The sequence below is a fragment of the Canis lupus genome, chromosome 12, assembly GCF_048164855.1.
Source record: "Canis lupus baileyi chromosome 12, mCanLup2.hap1, whole genome shotgun sequence".
Lineage (NCBI taxonomy): Eukaryota > Metazoa > Chordata > Mammalia > Carnivora > Canidae > Canis > Canis lupus.
This window is the reverse complement of record NC_132849.1, coordinates 50,799,245-50,816,043: the sequence shown is the minus strand read 5'-3', so window position 1 is coordinate 50,816,043 and position 16,799 is coordinate 50,799,245. Positions and strand designations below refer to the sequence as shown.

General features: G+C 40.8%; 1 protein-coding gene and 1 long non-coding RNA gene across 28 annotated transcripts in view; one reads left to right on the top strand and one right to left on the bottom strand.

Annotated features, from left to right (window-relative positions):
* The window catches only part of LOC140601691 (uncharacterized), a 388,441-nt gene that overhangs the window by 271,872 nt on the left and 99,770 nt on the right, over positions 1-16,799 (bottom strand). For 12 of the 27 annotated variants that reach the window (XR_012004695.1, XR_012004700.1, XR_012004702.1 and 9 more), the window contains 2 exons: positions 10,810-10,946; positions 4,979-5,053 (listed from right to left, as the gene is read on the bottom strand). The exons of 10 other annotated variants lie outside the window; for them this stretch is intronic. The gene's annotated coding sequence lies outside the window, so the exon portion shown is untranslated. Of the gene's footprint in view, positions 1-1,967; positions 2,130-4,978; positions 5,054-10,809; positions 10,947-16,799 lie in introns of those variants that run through there. 5 more of the 27 variants (XR_012004704.1, XR_012004696.1, XR_012004709.1 and 2 more) reach the window with 2 other exon arrangements.
* Positions 2,243-5,734, top strand: LOC140601693 (uncharacterized). Its single transcript, XR_012004720.1, has 3 exons — positions 2,243-2,596; positions 4,112-4,289; positions 5,663-5,734. It is a non-coding gene; the product is annotated as an uncharacterized lncRNA (long non-coding RNA).

The following is a 16,799-nucleotide window of genomic DNA, read 5'->3' as shown; positions in this document are numbered from 1 at the left end:
AAAATAAAGCCTATAGTTAAAACCAACACATACCATCTTAGGAAAGAGCAGAGTTTCCGGGGAGTTAAGATGATCTTATGCAGGTGGAATATTTGGACCTCTACTTCAATCAGTTTTGACACAGATCTGGGAATAAGTGGCTATTCTCTGGCCCAATCATCTGGCCTACAATCTAGTGGGTTTTGGATATGTGCAATTTGGGCTGAAAGAATCCAAAGTGTCCAATAAAAACAAGAGTTTAAAATGGGAGACACTGACATAAAGTAGTGTGAAAACATGCTCTGTTCCAATAAAGACAGCTGAAAAATTCCCCCTTTTGTAACACTGAGCAAAAGTGATGACATATTTGGTCTCATACTGAATGCATGAAAACAGAGATTTTTTTCTTTGCAGAGGATGAAAACATTATTTGGTGTCCTTTTCCAGCAACAAATGCTAGCATTTCACAACAGGTGAAATTTGGAAACCTAAAAGGACAGTGGGAGAGGACAGTTTTTCTAAGAACAGAGTTTTGGGTTCCTTCTCAATGTTCACACCAGAAATTTCTAAAGGCCAGTTTATTCTTCTACATCGTTACTGCCTGTTGTGAATTAAGTTTGAAATACCTTCTCTTGACATGTGGCATTTCACCTTGGTGCTCTTTCCCCATGGAAAAGTCTTGCCCATCTGTTTTGAGGCAACTTGGCATCAGAATCTGATTTCTCTTGGAAACTTTAGGATAGGACTGGTCATCAAAGCACATTAATCTCAACTAAACCTGCAGCTGAACACATGCATCAAGTGCCTCCCTGCCTGATGTGCAAGTGTTCTCACCATGCGTGCTGCAATCCTACGGTTCACTCCACAGCATAGTGCTCCCCCTTTCCTGCACACCCCAAACCCCCCATCCTGCTCTGGGTAAGAGCCCTTGGCTTGTTTGCATATTTTAGCCTGCTCAGGCTCCTGTTTAGCATTTGTTTTTCTTGGCATTTCAAAGCATCATGTCCATTTTTATTATACCCTTGACAGACCAAATCCTAGTGCCAGCAGGCCACAATGAAACGAACACTTAAAATTTATAGAAGAAATTCAGAATATATTTTCCACAGAGCCTAGAAACTTCGTCACCTGGTAAAATACTGCAGGCAGGACAGTGGGCTTCCACTGCATTTGTGTGACCTTCAGAATCGGCTCTGACTTTTGAATCTCTCTCTTTCTCTCTCTTCTTCCCCTCCTCACCTATACGCATACACACACAACAACAACAACAACAACAACAACAACAGCAACAACAATAAATTAAATTCCGGTATAGATGCCTGTTAACCTTCATGACATAGCCACAAACCTAGCACCTGAGTTTTGAGCACTGAAAACCAGCAGTTATCTTTAAATAGTATAAAAGACTCAAAGCCCCAATCATTTCAACTCTGTCTATACAAAACATAGCCTAGGCTGGCTATGCATAGCTCTTTCTTTACAGATAGATAATTTTTCCCTAAAGACTAAATGTTTTGAGGGATATTTGGGCTCAGCCGCACATGTTTTCCCACCAAAACATCTTACCTCCTGACAGTTCTGAGATTTGAGATTGCTCCCATAAACCCAGTTGTCAAATAACCAAAAGTGAATACCAACATGGCACCCACGAGGTGATCATGACTCTGCTTGAAAGCTACCAGTCCCCACAAGGAACATTTAGACAAGACCCTTGCTCTTAGGAGAACATATCTAGTTGAGAAGGGAAATCTTAATACATCTAAAACAATCAGTATACCTTCTGAGTTCCACTGATACAAGTTTAGTTACATTTTCCAAGTTCTTTGATCATGGAATATATTATAACAACTCATGAAGGAAAGGGAGTTCTGATCAGGTGGGACTACCTGGGAATTTCAAGGATGCTAGTATTGTGCGTTTTATAATCTATGCAGGCACCACGTAGGTATTTGTTCTCTAACAGTTGGTTAAAATGTACTTGTAATTACCTGCTCCTAAGTCCTCAAAATCATCGACCACGGCCTCAGCTGAGCTGTAACTAACTATAAGTGTCACCCAGCAATGTCAGATTTATCATCCCAAAATGCTGTTTCTTTCATACTACAGCATGTTGAGGAGCTGAAAGGTCCTCTCTCTTGCCCAGGATATTACTGAGTTCTAGCTTCTCTGAAAGGAATCTTTAAAGTGTGACATCACATCTGTAATAGTTATTTTTATTTGTCAACTTAGATGGTATTTTTGAATGAAATTATCACTTAAATCAGCTTTGAGTTAGCAGCTTGTTCTCTGTCATATGGGTCGGCTTCATCCAATCATTTGAAGGCATGAACAGAACAAACAGATTAGCCTCCCCAAGCAAGAGGGAACTTTCCAGCAAACTCCAGAAGTCTTTGGACTTCTTCCACACCAATGGTTCTCTTGGGTCTTCTCCTGCTGGTCCACACTGAAGACGGAGTATCAATCTCCATAACTTCACAAGCCAACTCTTTATGATTTCTTTCCCCCTTCTCCTCTCTTTTGTTCACTCTTTCTCCATAGAAATATATATGTGTGTGTGTGTGTATCCTCTATATGGTTCCTCTGAAGAACTGACTGATACAACACCCATTGCTGCATAGTAAGTTATACCAAAACTCGGAGGCTTAAACTACAATTAGTCTTACGTAGCTCCTGTGGGTCAGAAATCTGGGCACAGTGTGTATGGGGTCCTCCACTTCAGAGTCTCTCACAGGCTGCAATCAAGGTCTCTGCCAAGACTGCAGTCTCATACAAAGCAATCACCTTGCTTGGGGAGGGATCTGCTTCCCAGCTTCTTTCCATGATTGTGGTAGAGTTCAGTTGCATGTCACTACTGCAAGGAGGGACCCAGTTATTTGTTGGCCATTAACCAGAGGTTTGCCTCACTTCTGAACCATGTGGTCCCTTCCATAGGACAGGTCATGATATGCAGCTTGTTTCATCAGAGCAAGATTGCAAGAGAAGTCAGAGGGAGAGGGCTACCAAGAAGCAAGTCACAGTCTTTATAACCTAATCATGAACATGACATCCTACCACTTTTGCCATATTCTATTCGTTAAAAGCAAGTCACCAGGTCCAGCCTAGCTTCAAGGGCAGGAGACTGCATAAGGACACTAATACCAGGAGGCAGAAATCATTGGGAGCCACGCCAGAAGCTGTCTACTGCACCCATCTGACCTCCTCTTTCTCTGTTTTTCTACATGAATCCTCAGTGCAGCCTTCAGAACTCTTAACTGACACTCAACATAACCCGTACCTTTGCCAGCCTGTTGTTCTACCTACAGTGCTCTTCACTGTTTCTTCCTAGCAAATTGTACCCATAACTCTGGATATGAATTTCAAAAGTTGTCAGTTATCTCATGCATGCAAACACTTTGACTTTAAGACATTTATCCGTACCTATCTAGAGTCGTGCATTGAGCCTCAGGAGATGTGTAGGTTAAGTCTGAACAAGTCATCATTAGTGTCACCAGAGGAAATGTATTCAACTTTATTAGAAAAGTGTTGCTCAGGAATGTGGGCAGTTCACTGAGAAGTGTCCAGATCTCCTGGACCATGTGGAAACAGAGAAATGGCCATCCTTATCAAATTTCCATTGCTAAAACCATAATGGTAGAAACACAAGTCTAATTTCATTTGAAGGGAAACATTTTCAACCCTCAAGAGAATGACTGGTTTTAGATTCTGGGTTCTGTTTCAGGGAGGCATTTTTGTTTTGTTATTGCCTCCCTTCTGTTCTATGGAGGTCAGTTCCATTTCAAAGAGAATAGTATTTAAGGTTGGTTTGCTGTATGGCAAGGGATTTGCATGCCACCTCATCACAAAGGTATTTATCTTTCTGAGTAAAGTGAAAAAATAAAAGGATACCAAATTATGCTTGCCAAAGAAAGCTTAAAAATCCAAATGACGGGTCAGACATATATGATTGCTATAATCTACAGGTTTCCCTCAATCCAGTATAGAAAGAGAGACAGAGAAAGATGCCAAGTGGTAAATTTTCAAGTTCCCAATCTTAGGCTTTTAAAATTAAGTTCAGAGAATTAACAGTTTAATGTAGGGAAGTTAATTTTATTGCTATTATTCATAACATCCTCCTTCCCTTTGTTTTTCTCAGGTTTATCAATTGGTCTACTTTCACGTCATCTTTCCAGATGAATAGAGGGTACAAAAATCACACCAGCAATCATTTTGAATAACAAGCTTGGACGTCAGACCTCAAAAGAAAATAAGAATGCAGGGACACACGTGTGCACAGACGCTCACACAGCGTTTTTCAACATGAAGGTATAAAGGTATGTACGGAGGAGTGAAAAGGATTCATGAACACTGTCAGAATTAAGAAAGCTGCTGAGGCAGTTTCTTTGGCTCAAGTAAAGTTTGAGATTATTTTTTTGGCAAGAATTACATCTTTAGGGATGCTAAGAAAACAATATGATAGCTACAGAAAGAATTAACCCTTCCATTGCTTCAGAAACCTTCTTTGAGCGGTAGACCCATTTGGCATGTCACAGGATTAAGAATGGGGTGGGGGGTGGGCACCGCAGAGGTGAGGAAACCACTCTCACTAATCAGTGTGGAGCAAGGCACCATGTGAAGTCACCAGTGTAAATAAAACCCCATGATGACCAAGTGCAGCAAGGACAAGCAGTGACGTTCATTGTTCTCTCTCTACCTAAAATGGAAACCACTCAGATACAGACTGGGGAAGCCAACTGGATAGGAAGAGCAGTGGGGAAAAAAGTTGGTGACAGGCTATGATGTAAATAGACTCGCTGAAAAATCATTTTGTCTTAGTCTTAAAGCCTGGTTAGTTCTAGCATATTGAAATTTTTATAACTCCAATGTGCAACCAAGAAGCAGTTCTGCATGTAATCTCGTCTTAATAATAGCTGCTAAGGGACTGTTCGATGAAAATTATGAATAAAAAAGGTAGAGCTTCAGAAACAGCTGGTAGGAGGGATTGAACAAAACCATTTCCTACCCGTTCCATTCAACAGTGGCTTCACACAAACTGAGGTCATCGCATTATTCTGCTATGTTTCTTCATCTCTTTTTCCTGAGAGAATTATAAGAATAAGATCAGTATACTCAAAAGAGTAAATGGGAGTCTTTTTTCCACGAAGTTATAAGTGGTCCTTTACATATTAGCTATTGGGGTAGTTAGTGGTCACAAAAGTTGGTAGCGAAAGAAAGGCTAGTAAATCACTTCCTGCAAAACTTCCTAGGGTATCAGACAAGCCCTGGGAAACTATTTACTCTGAGATAAAACACACATGATTGGGAAGTGCTATCCATAGAACAAGTATTAAATTGTGGAGGTACTGATATTAGTTGAATATCGGTGAGAAAAGTATGCTATTATAGCTATTCGTTTGCATTTTCATGAAATGCAGCTAGAATTTTATATCTATTTTATTCTCGTATTTTCCTAATACAGTCCAATCAGAGTTAAAAAGAAATCTGTGGCATTTCCTACTCCTTTCCAGCAGTGGAAAGGCGTGTATATAAAAATCAATTAACATTTTTTTCAAAACCAAATCAACCATCCAATAATCAACTGTCTTACACTGAGCACTTACTACAAGCCAGGCAGAGTGTCAAGCATTTGCATATGTTATTTCATGTAATACTCACAAAAATACAATGAAACTGTCTCATTTTACAGATAAGAAAATTCAAGTTCGGACAAGTAAATGGTTTAATCAAGGATTCACAGCTGCTGACTGCAGTGCGGAGGTAAGAACCAAAGTCTCTGAGGGCCAGTTCCTCCTACCAGCTAAAACTGCACTCAGGGCACCAAGCCTCAATGTTACATCCCTAGAGTTAGAGATTCATGAAGTCCTTGCTATCATATATATGATGGGAATAGAGGAGAATTGGTATTTGGTTTTAGGTGTTCTTACCTACTATAACCAAAATTTGCCAATTTTTAATACTCATGTGGATTCTTTATACTGTTCTATTTTATTTACTGGTTCATGAAAGCTCAAAGTCTTAGCACTGCTGATCCAAGGAGCATGTAGTGTTCTGAATAATAAGAGTTAGGCACTATGGTAGGCTGCAAAAATAGCTAAAATCCTCCATTCCTCTCTGTATCCACGTTACTTTGATGTTACAGTGAGACTTTGAAATCCTCCCACTGAAGGATGGAGGTTATTTCCCCTCCCACATGAATCAGCTGGGTCTTATGGCTTGGCCATACAATGCTATGGAAATAATTGATGTGCCAGTTCCCAGTTTAGGTCTCAAGAGACCTTGATTACTTCTGCTGTGTCTCCTAGAACCTACGACCACCATATGAACAAGCCCAGGCTAGCTAGCCTACAGGAGAAGAGAAACGATGTGCCCAGATGTGTCTCTATTACCCACAACAACCAATATCCAGTTAACCCCAGAAGCAGAATCATCCCGCATACATATGAGTGAGCCCAGCCAAAATCGCCAACCCATAGGATCATCAGTTAAATAAATGGCTGTTGCTTTAAGCCTCTAAGTTTGGGGCTGGTTTGTTCCACTGGAAGGCTTAACTGATACAGGCATATTTATAAGCATTAGATAGAAATTGGAACAGATATTAGAAAATCTTATCACTCATCAGAACTCTGAAACCAATCTTGGAATAATTCCTTAGCATATACATTCCTTGCAATCATCTTTTCCAATCTTATTTTAAAGTTGAAGCAATTTAGATGCACGCTGTTGTGAGAATTATGCAAGCTCACACATCTAATTATTGATAGAAAGTATGTCTAGGAACCTCAAGCAATAGAACTATTTATCCACATGCCCTGAGTGCACTAAAGTTACCTTTGTTCATCTATCTATCATTACTGAGTGGTGTTTTTTTGACACTGTGCATGGCACCATCAATGATCTCTGTGGAGCAAATGAGGCTCTAGGAGATGTGTTTTGATGACCCAATGAAGGGAACAGAACGCTCCTCATGGGCCAAGCTGACCCCATTTTAAATTAGAAATATTTTCGATGGAAAAAAAAAGAAATATTTTCAATGCTTGTCAGTCAACTGGAGTAGCTAGGAGCTGGAGGACCCCAATCGAGTGTATGGGTCTTAGTCCTCTCTGTGCTTATTATGGCCCTAGAACAAATTCCTTTCCCACTCAGCCATTCAGATTCCTCATCTATGAGGTAAGGGGGCTGGACGCTGAACTTTACGGCCCTCACCATTCCAACAGCATCTTGAGCCCTTAATCTGGTCACTTAAGGCTTGGAAATGAGGCCCAAAAGATAAATGCATGAAAACCCTCTGGAGACAGAAAACCTGGTATCTACTTTAGTCGAGTTTAACCTGCTGCTTTTCTGAAATCCAAACAAAAGGGAATTTGGTTTACAGGTGTTATTGTTATGGGTTATTGTAGGTTATTCTTCTAGAAATAAGATTTCTACAGCTTTTTTCACTAAGGTTGCTTTTGTGCACACTACGATCTTGGTTTTCCATGGTCGGTCATTAAATGTATTCTGTGACTTGAGTTAAAGTATATTCAAGGATCCACATGAAAATAAAACCAGGCACATTGCAACCTCTATTGTGATATTTATCACTGATGGCGCTCACATGACTGCAGAGCTCCATAAAACTCTGGAGGGGTTACCTTCACTTAATGGCGTCCTTCCCTTTCACTCACCAGCCACTTCTTATTGCAAACAGCTGCTTGGAAACGAAAAAACATTTTGTATTTCCAAGGGACATTGTTGGCTCTCAAAGTACTTTACTCATTTTATTTAACAAATGTTTAAGTTTAATCAAATTTCTAATTCCAAAAATGAGCCGATCTTGCATTTTGAATCGCTAGCTCATGAGACCTGTGCATTTAAAATAGTATAAAAGGAATCACATTCGAGAGCCAAAAAAAAAAAAAAAAAGTGCAGTCTGTGGCTTCTATGGCTTTAGCTTCCTCCTGCGATGTTTCTGTCACCCCCTTGGACCAGCTGGCTTCTGCCCATGCATTGATTCTGAGGGGACCAACGACCTGGCTTATAATGAAGGCTTCCCTGAGTTCTGATAGAAAGTTCATTTCAAATAATCTAGGGAAACTGCATCAGCACCAAAGTAAGGGAGGAAAACAAGCATAATATAAACTTTATTAGCACTCTTTATAATGAAATAAACTAGGCTTACACTTCTTTTGCAGGGGAAAATGATGAACACAAAAAACATACCGTATTTTTACTTACTAACGTGCACTTGTAAAATGCATGGCATGCTGTTTTACAGGCAGTAGCATATAAAATACTTTTTCCAGATGTGGATTCATAATTCTCTAAAGACTATAATAGTTATCATAAGATTTATGGAGGATAATTATTAATCACATTTTTTTCTTTTAGAGATCTGTTTAGTAAGATGAAAGAGAACTTTAAAACGTCATTTTAACCAAATGTAGATGGCATAATATCAAGTTACTCCTTTTGTTCAAATTATTTTTAATGACTTTATTTGTTTTATGGCCTCCACAAGTCAGTACCAACTTGGTGGTAATGATCTATTCAGGAAATCTCTTAAGATTTTAAAAGTAAAATAGCATGGAGCTATTTTAAAAATTAAATGAACTGAACTGTGTGACTGTGTGAGTTGATTAGTGTTCATTTATTTGAGGGACATGGGAGCTACTAAAGCTTATTTTTTATAAGATTTGGAGGAGACAAATCTTGTGAAAACCGTGGCACACTGAACATTCAGGCAGCTTCCTCAATAGAACCTCAGAAACCCACGTGTGTCTGAAGTGCTACAAGTAACACATTGTTAAATAAAACACACATTTCAAACACGGATCCCTTTAATCTGGCTTAGATTATTAAAAACACAGCTGTGCTAAATCCTTATTGAGTACCTGAGTCACGTGATAAGTACAAAAGTCCAAGAGACCCTCCTTTTGTCATCAATTTATTTGAAGTAAGTTCTGCCTAAAGCTTAACACTGCCAAAGGAAAGAAAGGTAACTCTGAAGTTGAAGGGAACTCATCAGTCCTAAAATAACTCTCCTCTCACACACCATCTCACTGCTCTCCAACTCACTGCTCCCCTGGCAGGGGTGCTTACACGATGGGTGTAGACCATTACTGAATGAATAGTCAGCATATAGATCACCTTCCTTGTTCCATCCAGACTCTTACAACAGCCACCAGACTTTCTTCACCTCTAATATACGTATAATAACACTTAGTTTGCAAGTTATCATAAGTGTTATAATCAAATGATGAGTACAAGTCATCTATAGCCCAGCACATAGTCAGTATTCAACAAATAGGAGCTATTCTAATTATCATGTATGTAAGCATATGAGAAGTTTGTCTTTATTCTGGAAGAGTAATATAGTCAAATAGTATTTATTGACAAATGTGAAAATAAAAGCTGCAAAATTATTATGAAACAGAAACCTTTTGAGTCACTACCACGTATAATCCAGTATTCTGGGCTTGGTAAGGGACAAGCAAACACAAGGGGGAGGGATCTATGTTCCAAAGTGTTGAAAATTTCAGCAGTATTTTAAAGTGCCAGGAATATGAGACCCTGAGATCAGATACAGACCTGGGTCGTAAGCAGCAATTACCACATGAAGGGAATGGGCAGTGACTCCTGAAACTCAAGAAAGGGTTGAGAATGGATGGGTAGGCTATGAAGACTTCACCCAGGATGAACCTGAGTATAAGAAGGTAAGAAGTATAAAGGAAAGAACTCAGGGGCAGCCGATATTTAAGTGAATCAGGTAATAGGTGTAGCCGAACAGCTTGAGCAGTGAAGTGATGATGCCAGAAGAATTGGCTCTAAGTAACTGAAAACCAGGCTCAGTTTCTGTGTGGAGACACCAGGCCTTCCTGAAACTCTCTGAGAGTATGAAGGAAGGCTGTGGCTAATATCGGTATCAGTCCCTAAAGGAGGAGACGTGCTACATCTGATGAAGATTAGTATCCCCAGGGGAACTTCCTTTCCCATGAGAAAGGAACTCCCCTCTCCTGCACAAAGCAGCCTGTCAAGAACACAGCCCTCCAGCTACGCCTCATGTACCCCTCCACTGCAACAGTCTCTGTGGTCCTGGCAATTCCCTCTCCACTCATCTGCCTGCCACACAGAACTGTGAGCTCCTAGAGGACGGGAACTACTTTCTCTCCGCTTCTCCAAGATCAGGGAACGAGTTGTAGTCTGAGAATGTCTGATGAATGGTCTTATTCTTGGCTGAAAGTCCAGTGGTAATGGTGATTGTCAAAAGAAGATGTTTACATACAAGGTTTTCATCCAGGCAGAAAGTGCCACATGGAAAGAGGAAAAGAATGTAGGAATAAAGGGAGCGCTAAAGTCCACCTGGGATGAAGATTAAAGCATTCCCTTGCACCTCTTTAGTTAGTCTAAGGGTGCAACCTGGAAATGCACACGCTGGGGACACTTCTTAACCAGGAGCCAGCTGACCATAGTGATCTATTCAATATCAAACCAGACTCCATCTTGTTCCTTTGTCCTCCAGAGGAGAGACCAGGCAGGACCAGATCATGAGCAACAAAGTGTCTTGAGCACCCTACCCAAGAGCCCATTACCCTGAGAGTGCACACAGGCTTGACCTCTGCCTGAACCTTACAGTCCACAAAGCAGCATCCTTGGACCATGGAGAAACATGCTCTCCTACTTGGTCAGCTGTCACTGATCTGGAAAGCAAATGAGTGCTCTGTCCTCATGAGACAAGAGACCCTCCCTTACCAGAGGGAGTGGGGCTGGAAGATAATCTGAGTGTCACCTTGGCAGTATACACGTAGTTACTCTTCCCTACAAGCTTTCCCCTGAGATCTTGTCTAATCTACTTACCTGGAGGGCACTGTCCAAAGTATAGGGGAGATGCTTCAGAACAAATTCCACATCTCTTCTAAGCCATGGCTCCTCCTTTCTTTATAAATGCTTCTTAGTTGAACAAGGAACACAAACCAGAGGTTGACAGATGCGCCCTGCAAAAAAGCCATGTGGGGAGCAATAAAGAGAGCCTCATGGGATAAGAGAAAAATACACCTGCTTTGTAGTCAATGTAACCAGACTACATGGCCCAGAATACATGCATCATAGAATTTCAGAGATTATAGAGCAAAGATTGGGCGGATCTTCTCTGAGGAGACAGCATGCCAGTCTTTTCTAGAGCAAAATAGCCAAGGAAGGTAACCACTGTACATATGTCTCCTTGTTCTAAGCTGGGGCCAGCCAGATCATGGCTCTCAGAGAAGTTTACATTAGATAATGGGTAAAGATAGAGTTTTTTAAAGGATTTTATTTATTTATTCATGAGAGACACAGAGAAAGAGAGAGAGGCAGAGACACAGGCAAAAGGATAAGCAGGCTCCATGCAGGGTGCCTGATGGGGGACTCAATCCCGGGTCTCCAGGCCCATGCCCTAGGCCGAAGGTGGGGCTAAACTGCTGAGCCACCCGGGCTGCCCAAGACAGTTTTGAATAAATAGCATGTGGACCCACCGTCCCTTCACCAGCTTCCTTCATGTCTGGTTCCTCGGGGAAAAGATAGTTCACACATTTATATGACAGTTGGTCTCAGGCAGTATTCTTACTGTTTTGCATAGAATAATGCAATTAGCTCACAACCACCCTATGAGTTTACACTATTCTCACCCCCATTGTTATAAACCCAAGTACTATGAAAGTTGACAGACACCCTAGTAGGGAAGGTAGAGTCTCAAAGGATGTTTTATCTTCTATCAGCAAATGCTTTTCAGGACCCCAGTGTCTATAAAAAGAAAAGCTCAACTATAAAAAGATGAGTCTCAACTCATCTCTGTTGAAATCCAGATAGTCTGTAAAGTTCGAGAGAATAAGTGGCATTTAACTCATTAGTCTGCACCTAACACCACTGTATATTCTCTTCAGCAGCTTAAAGAACAGAAGTGAGAGCAAAGGTGGGAACTCAGGACATAAATTTACCATCTGCAGTGAAATGAAATCTGATCCAAGGAGTTTCCACTTTGAAGTCTTCCTGAATCTGTGTGGGTTACAGGTCTGAACATATCACCAGCTTTGACAGGTGGCTTTATTTTTCATTTCAAAGAGGGAAAAAGAAAGGCAAGGAGACCGAGAGAACACATGCACAGTGGAGCTTTGAACATTGCCCTCCGAGTGCTCACAGATGCACTTCCCTAAGTTCAGGTTGCATGTTCAGGAGACCAAAAGAAGTTGGGCTCTTGTGCCTCCCAGACTTTTCCTTCCCTGGTCAGAAATCTGTGAAAGCAGCTGCTCACCAGCTTCCTCCCTGCTTGGAGTACCCACCCTTCTCCTCAGCTCCTGCTTGGGCTGCAAACCTTGCCCACACTTGAGCCAATGCTCTGGGGGCTGGCCATCTGTAAGGTGATGCCAGCAGGCAAGAGAGAGCTCCAGTGGAGGAGAGCTTCATTTCCTAGCAAATGACAGCATTTCGGAAGGCTGAAATTCGGCTGCCCTTCAAAATCATTCAGCCCATAGCCTGCTGGTTACAACACTGAGCCTGTCTAACCAATTACCTTTAATATCCTGAGCAAGGCAGAACATAGAGGACTGAATATGGCCAATAGCTCACTCTGGGTGTAAGGTCACCAACGTGTGATTTAAATCCTACCTCCCTCCAAAAGGATTACCTGTTACTTACTCATAAAAAAAAAAAAAAAAAAAAAAAAAAATGCAGCAAAGCAGAGCCTGAGTGTTTCCCAGTGTAAATTCAGGCAAGCCCATGCATGTCCTGGCCTGCCACAAGCCTCCACCATGAGGTCCCCAGGAATCCCCTGAAAAAGCCAGTGCTGACCATCACCACATCCTGCACCATAAGAACCCCTTACACTATGGGGAACAAGAGGTCCCACTCCACTGGGTGGGAGAAGGACATTCTTCAGGAAGAATGGGTCTGATGTGTGAAATCAGATCACTCTCACGGCCTTGTAGGGAAGATGACACTCAGGTTCTCTTCCAGCCAAGCCCACTCTGGGCCAGCTATGCATCCTCAGGGGAAGGACAGAGGGAGTGGGTCTCTTCAACAGCTGTGAGGTCAGACCCCCCTGTACGAGACTGGGAGCATCCAGCAGCATAACTCAGGGGTGTCCTGAACTGAGTGCTTGGAGGACAGGATTTGGCTTTGTATCTTTAATAAGTGACATTTGTTTGACATTTATTTCTGATTACAAAAGTAATACATGCTCATTACAGAAAAACTGGAGAACACGGAGAAGCATGAGGAGGAAAACAAAAGTCCACCATAATCCCACCCTTCTGGGCCTTGTGTTTTATTTAGTCAAATCTTTCTTTTAGACTGTCAATATACTTATCAGAAATAAAAATATTGTTTTCTAACCTGCCCTTTTGTAACATTGCAAGAACCCTTTCCCCCATGATGATGGATGCTTCCACAACAGGGAATGTCTAAGATCCCTGTGTGTACCTGCCATAATTTGCTGGGACCCTTTGTTGACTATCGGTTTGACCATCTATCATTTTTTATATTATAAATAACACTGAAAGGGACATCTTCTATGTACAACTTCATGTACATCCCAGATTTTATCCTTAGAATACAATTTTGAAATCCAACCATGGGAATAGAGTGTTTGGCATTTCTTATTTTCAAGGTTTTTGTTGCATACTCTAATTTTAAACTGACTGACAAATCCACTTAGAATTGCTCAGTTAATGTCCTTGGCTTCCTGGAGACTGGAGGTGACTCTGTGTTCCAGGGTTTGGATGGAAGTACTTCAGGGTACTCTTGGAGTCTTGTTGCTGTCATGAAGAGTGGGGTTTAATTAATGTGTGATGTCATCACCCAGGGCAGTCCCTTATCTCATAATTGACCTTCTCGAGTGTTCTTCTCTACTTGGTAGTACTGCAAAGCATTTAAGCATGGATTTGAAGGTTGAGAAGGCCTGGATTTGGATCTCTGCTTCTCTTATTATTTTGTGACCTTGGGCAAATTACTTCATCTCTTTTAGTTTCCTCTTAGACTTATTGTTTAGTGCTGTGACTACCCACTAAGCACAACCACCCAAATCCTGCCCCACATTTGAAGTTTATGCTGAATGCCTTATCTTATGATTGAGATCAAAGCTGAAGACTTTGGGTTGTATGCTATCAAGATATAAAAAAAATTTACTGTATCAGGATTTGCTGGGTATCAATAAGTGAAACAGTGATTGGGAGTCAAAGGGAGTTATAAAAACTAAGTACCTTAGAAATCAACTAGCCACACTCTCCCATGCAGCTTTGCAATGTGAGAAGACAAGCTGGAGAGAGGTGAGCATCAGCCCTATTTGTGAATATCCATTATCAGTCCCTACACTCTAGCTTTTTTCTAATGGCCTTCTTCACCAGTATTACATACTCTCCGAAGCAACAGAAGGAAACAGGAAAGTAAATGGCACTTCCCATAGAACTTTTATCATAGAAGGATTTGTGATATTTGACCTGCCAAAGGTCTTATGGGAAATAGTGGGAAAGTGCAAACTATCCCCAGGGCAGGAGGGATGTAGCTATCATTGGCTAGAACTGGCTTGCTATGGGCCCTATCCTGCAACCAAGACAAGTTAAAATCCAAGGGATCTGGGTTTCCAATAATAAAAGGTGGATATGAGCTAGAGATCTACTCCTGGGTATCTGTTGCCTCAACTTAATCACTGAGCACTACAGGTGTGTGTGTCCTGGGAATTCAAAAATGATGGGGTTCTTGAACTCTGTGAACAATCATAAATCCCTCTGAGAAAATGTTGAATCTATGTCCCTATATCTTTGTATTCTTTAAATACAAAGAAGTTGTTGCAAATATACAGGGGATTCATGAAAAACCCATCCTATAAATCCAAGATAAAAACACAATGCAAAGTTAGAACAAGAAGGAATTATCAGGTGCTGGGGTAGATTTAGCACAATTGGGCTCTCAGTTTTAAGCACATCGATTGCCTAAAAACAAAGGGGAAGCACATTTGTTTAATAATGGTTACTAACCACAAAACCAAAGCATTTGAATCCATCTTTAGAGACACATTTATTTCTAAACTTAAATTTAAGGAAAAAATGATCACATGGATCTTGACAGAATACATCCCAAAGTCTTCAGCTTTGATTTCTTTTGAGCATAAAAATACACTCTATGAAAATGAGAGAACACCCCTCCAATGATCTGATTAACTACTTTTCAAGAATAACTGGAGATTCATGGTGCCCATAACCCCTTCCCTCTGGTGAAGAAGAATCATGTGGCTCATCTTTGTTAAAAATCTCTTTCCTAAAGATGAAATAAGGTTAAATCAGAGATGAACACAAACCATAAGAGACTCAACTCTAGGGAGCAAACTGAGGGTCACTGGAGGGGAGGTAGGTGGGGTGATGGGATAATTGTGTGATGTGCATTAAGGAGGGCATATGATATAATGAGCACTAGGTGTTATATGCAATTGGTGAATCACTAAGTTCTACCCCTGAAACTAATAATACACTCTATGTTAATTAAAATGAATTTAAATAAAAAATAAAACTAAAAAATAAAAGAATTGTATAAATCCATTTATACATATATCCCTATTTTACAAACAAATGCAAGAAAAATCAATCATGAAAAATGAAGACTCATTTATTAACTGAATCTGACCAGACAACTGTAAAATAAATAATTTGGAAAAAGAAATCCCTTTCCTAGAACCATGGGCTAGGGCATGCCTCAAGGGCCCATATACTCATCCATTCATCCATTCACAACTTTTTCCTAAAGGCTATTCTATTCCAGAAGTTGGATTAAGGCACTGGCCAACAGAAACTGATAGATTACAGATGAGAGAATGATATATGACCAGAAAAAAGCAAATTGATGCACTGTAACCATATTCACCTGTGAATATCTGTATGCCTGCATGTGGAAGTGAGTTCCTCCATCCTGTGTGTAACACTGTTGCCTTCATGCCAGGCAGAAGCTAGTTAGGGTCAGGGCCTAGGCTGTGTCTACCTTACCTACAGTTCTGACGATGCCACTGGGTGTTCAGTAAGTACTTGCTAAGAGAGGGGTTCACATCTTCTCCTGTGCCATTAGGTCTTTCCCTAAACCTATGGATAGGTTAGACAGTACTGTCTGACCCCTTCTGGAGCCTGGCTCATAGCCCTTCCCTTAGTCCAAACCTGCTCCTCCTCTTGGAGCTAAGACTACATTTCTTTCCCAAGCCTCTCAGAGCCCCATGTGGCTCTCGGTTCACCAGCTGTGCTCATGCATCCAGCTCCCAGCTAGAAGCAAGAGAAAGGCAGCAAAGTGTGTCCTTCTTTTTCACTTTCAGCTTCAAAATAGAGTTTTAAAATAAATACTGAAAGAGGGGTACTTGGGTGGCTCAGTCAGGTAAGTATCTGACTATTGATTTCAGCTCAGGTCATGATCTCAAGGTTGTGAGATCGAGCCCCACATTGGGCTCCGAGCTCAACATGGAGCCTGCTTAAGATTCTTCCTCTCCCTTTCCCTCTGCCCTCCCCACTCTTTAAAAAAATTTTTTTAATTAAAATAAATATTGAAATTACCAACTTAAAATAACATAAGGTAAATACTGAACTCACTAAATTAATAAGATAAAAACCTGATTCTGTTAATGTAGTTCCTTGTTCCTATTTTAAAGGAAAAAGTCCAAATCCTTCATTTTGGGCACTCATACCATAGCTAAAATTCTGGAGAAACTTAGGAAAGAAAGGCACAATATTTAGTATAATTATTCCTAAAACCAAGCCTGTAGGAAGAACATCTTTGTGACATAGAGTGGTGTAAGAAGAGCTCAGCTAAGGGAACCGGAAAAAATGAGTTATGTCAGGAGATAG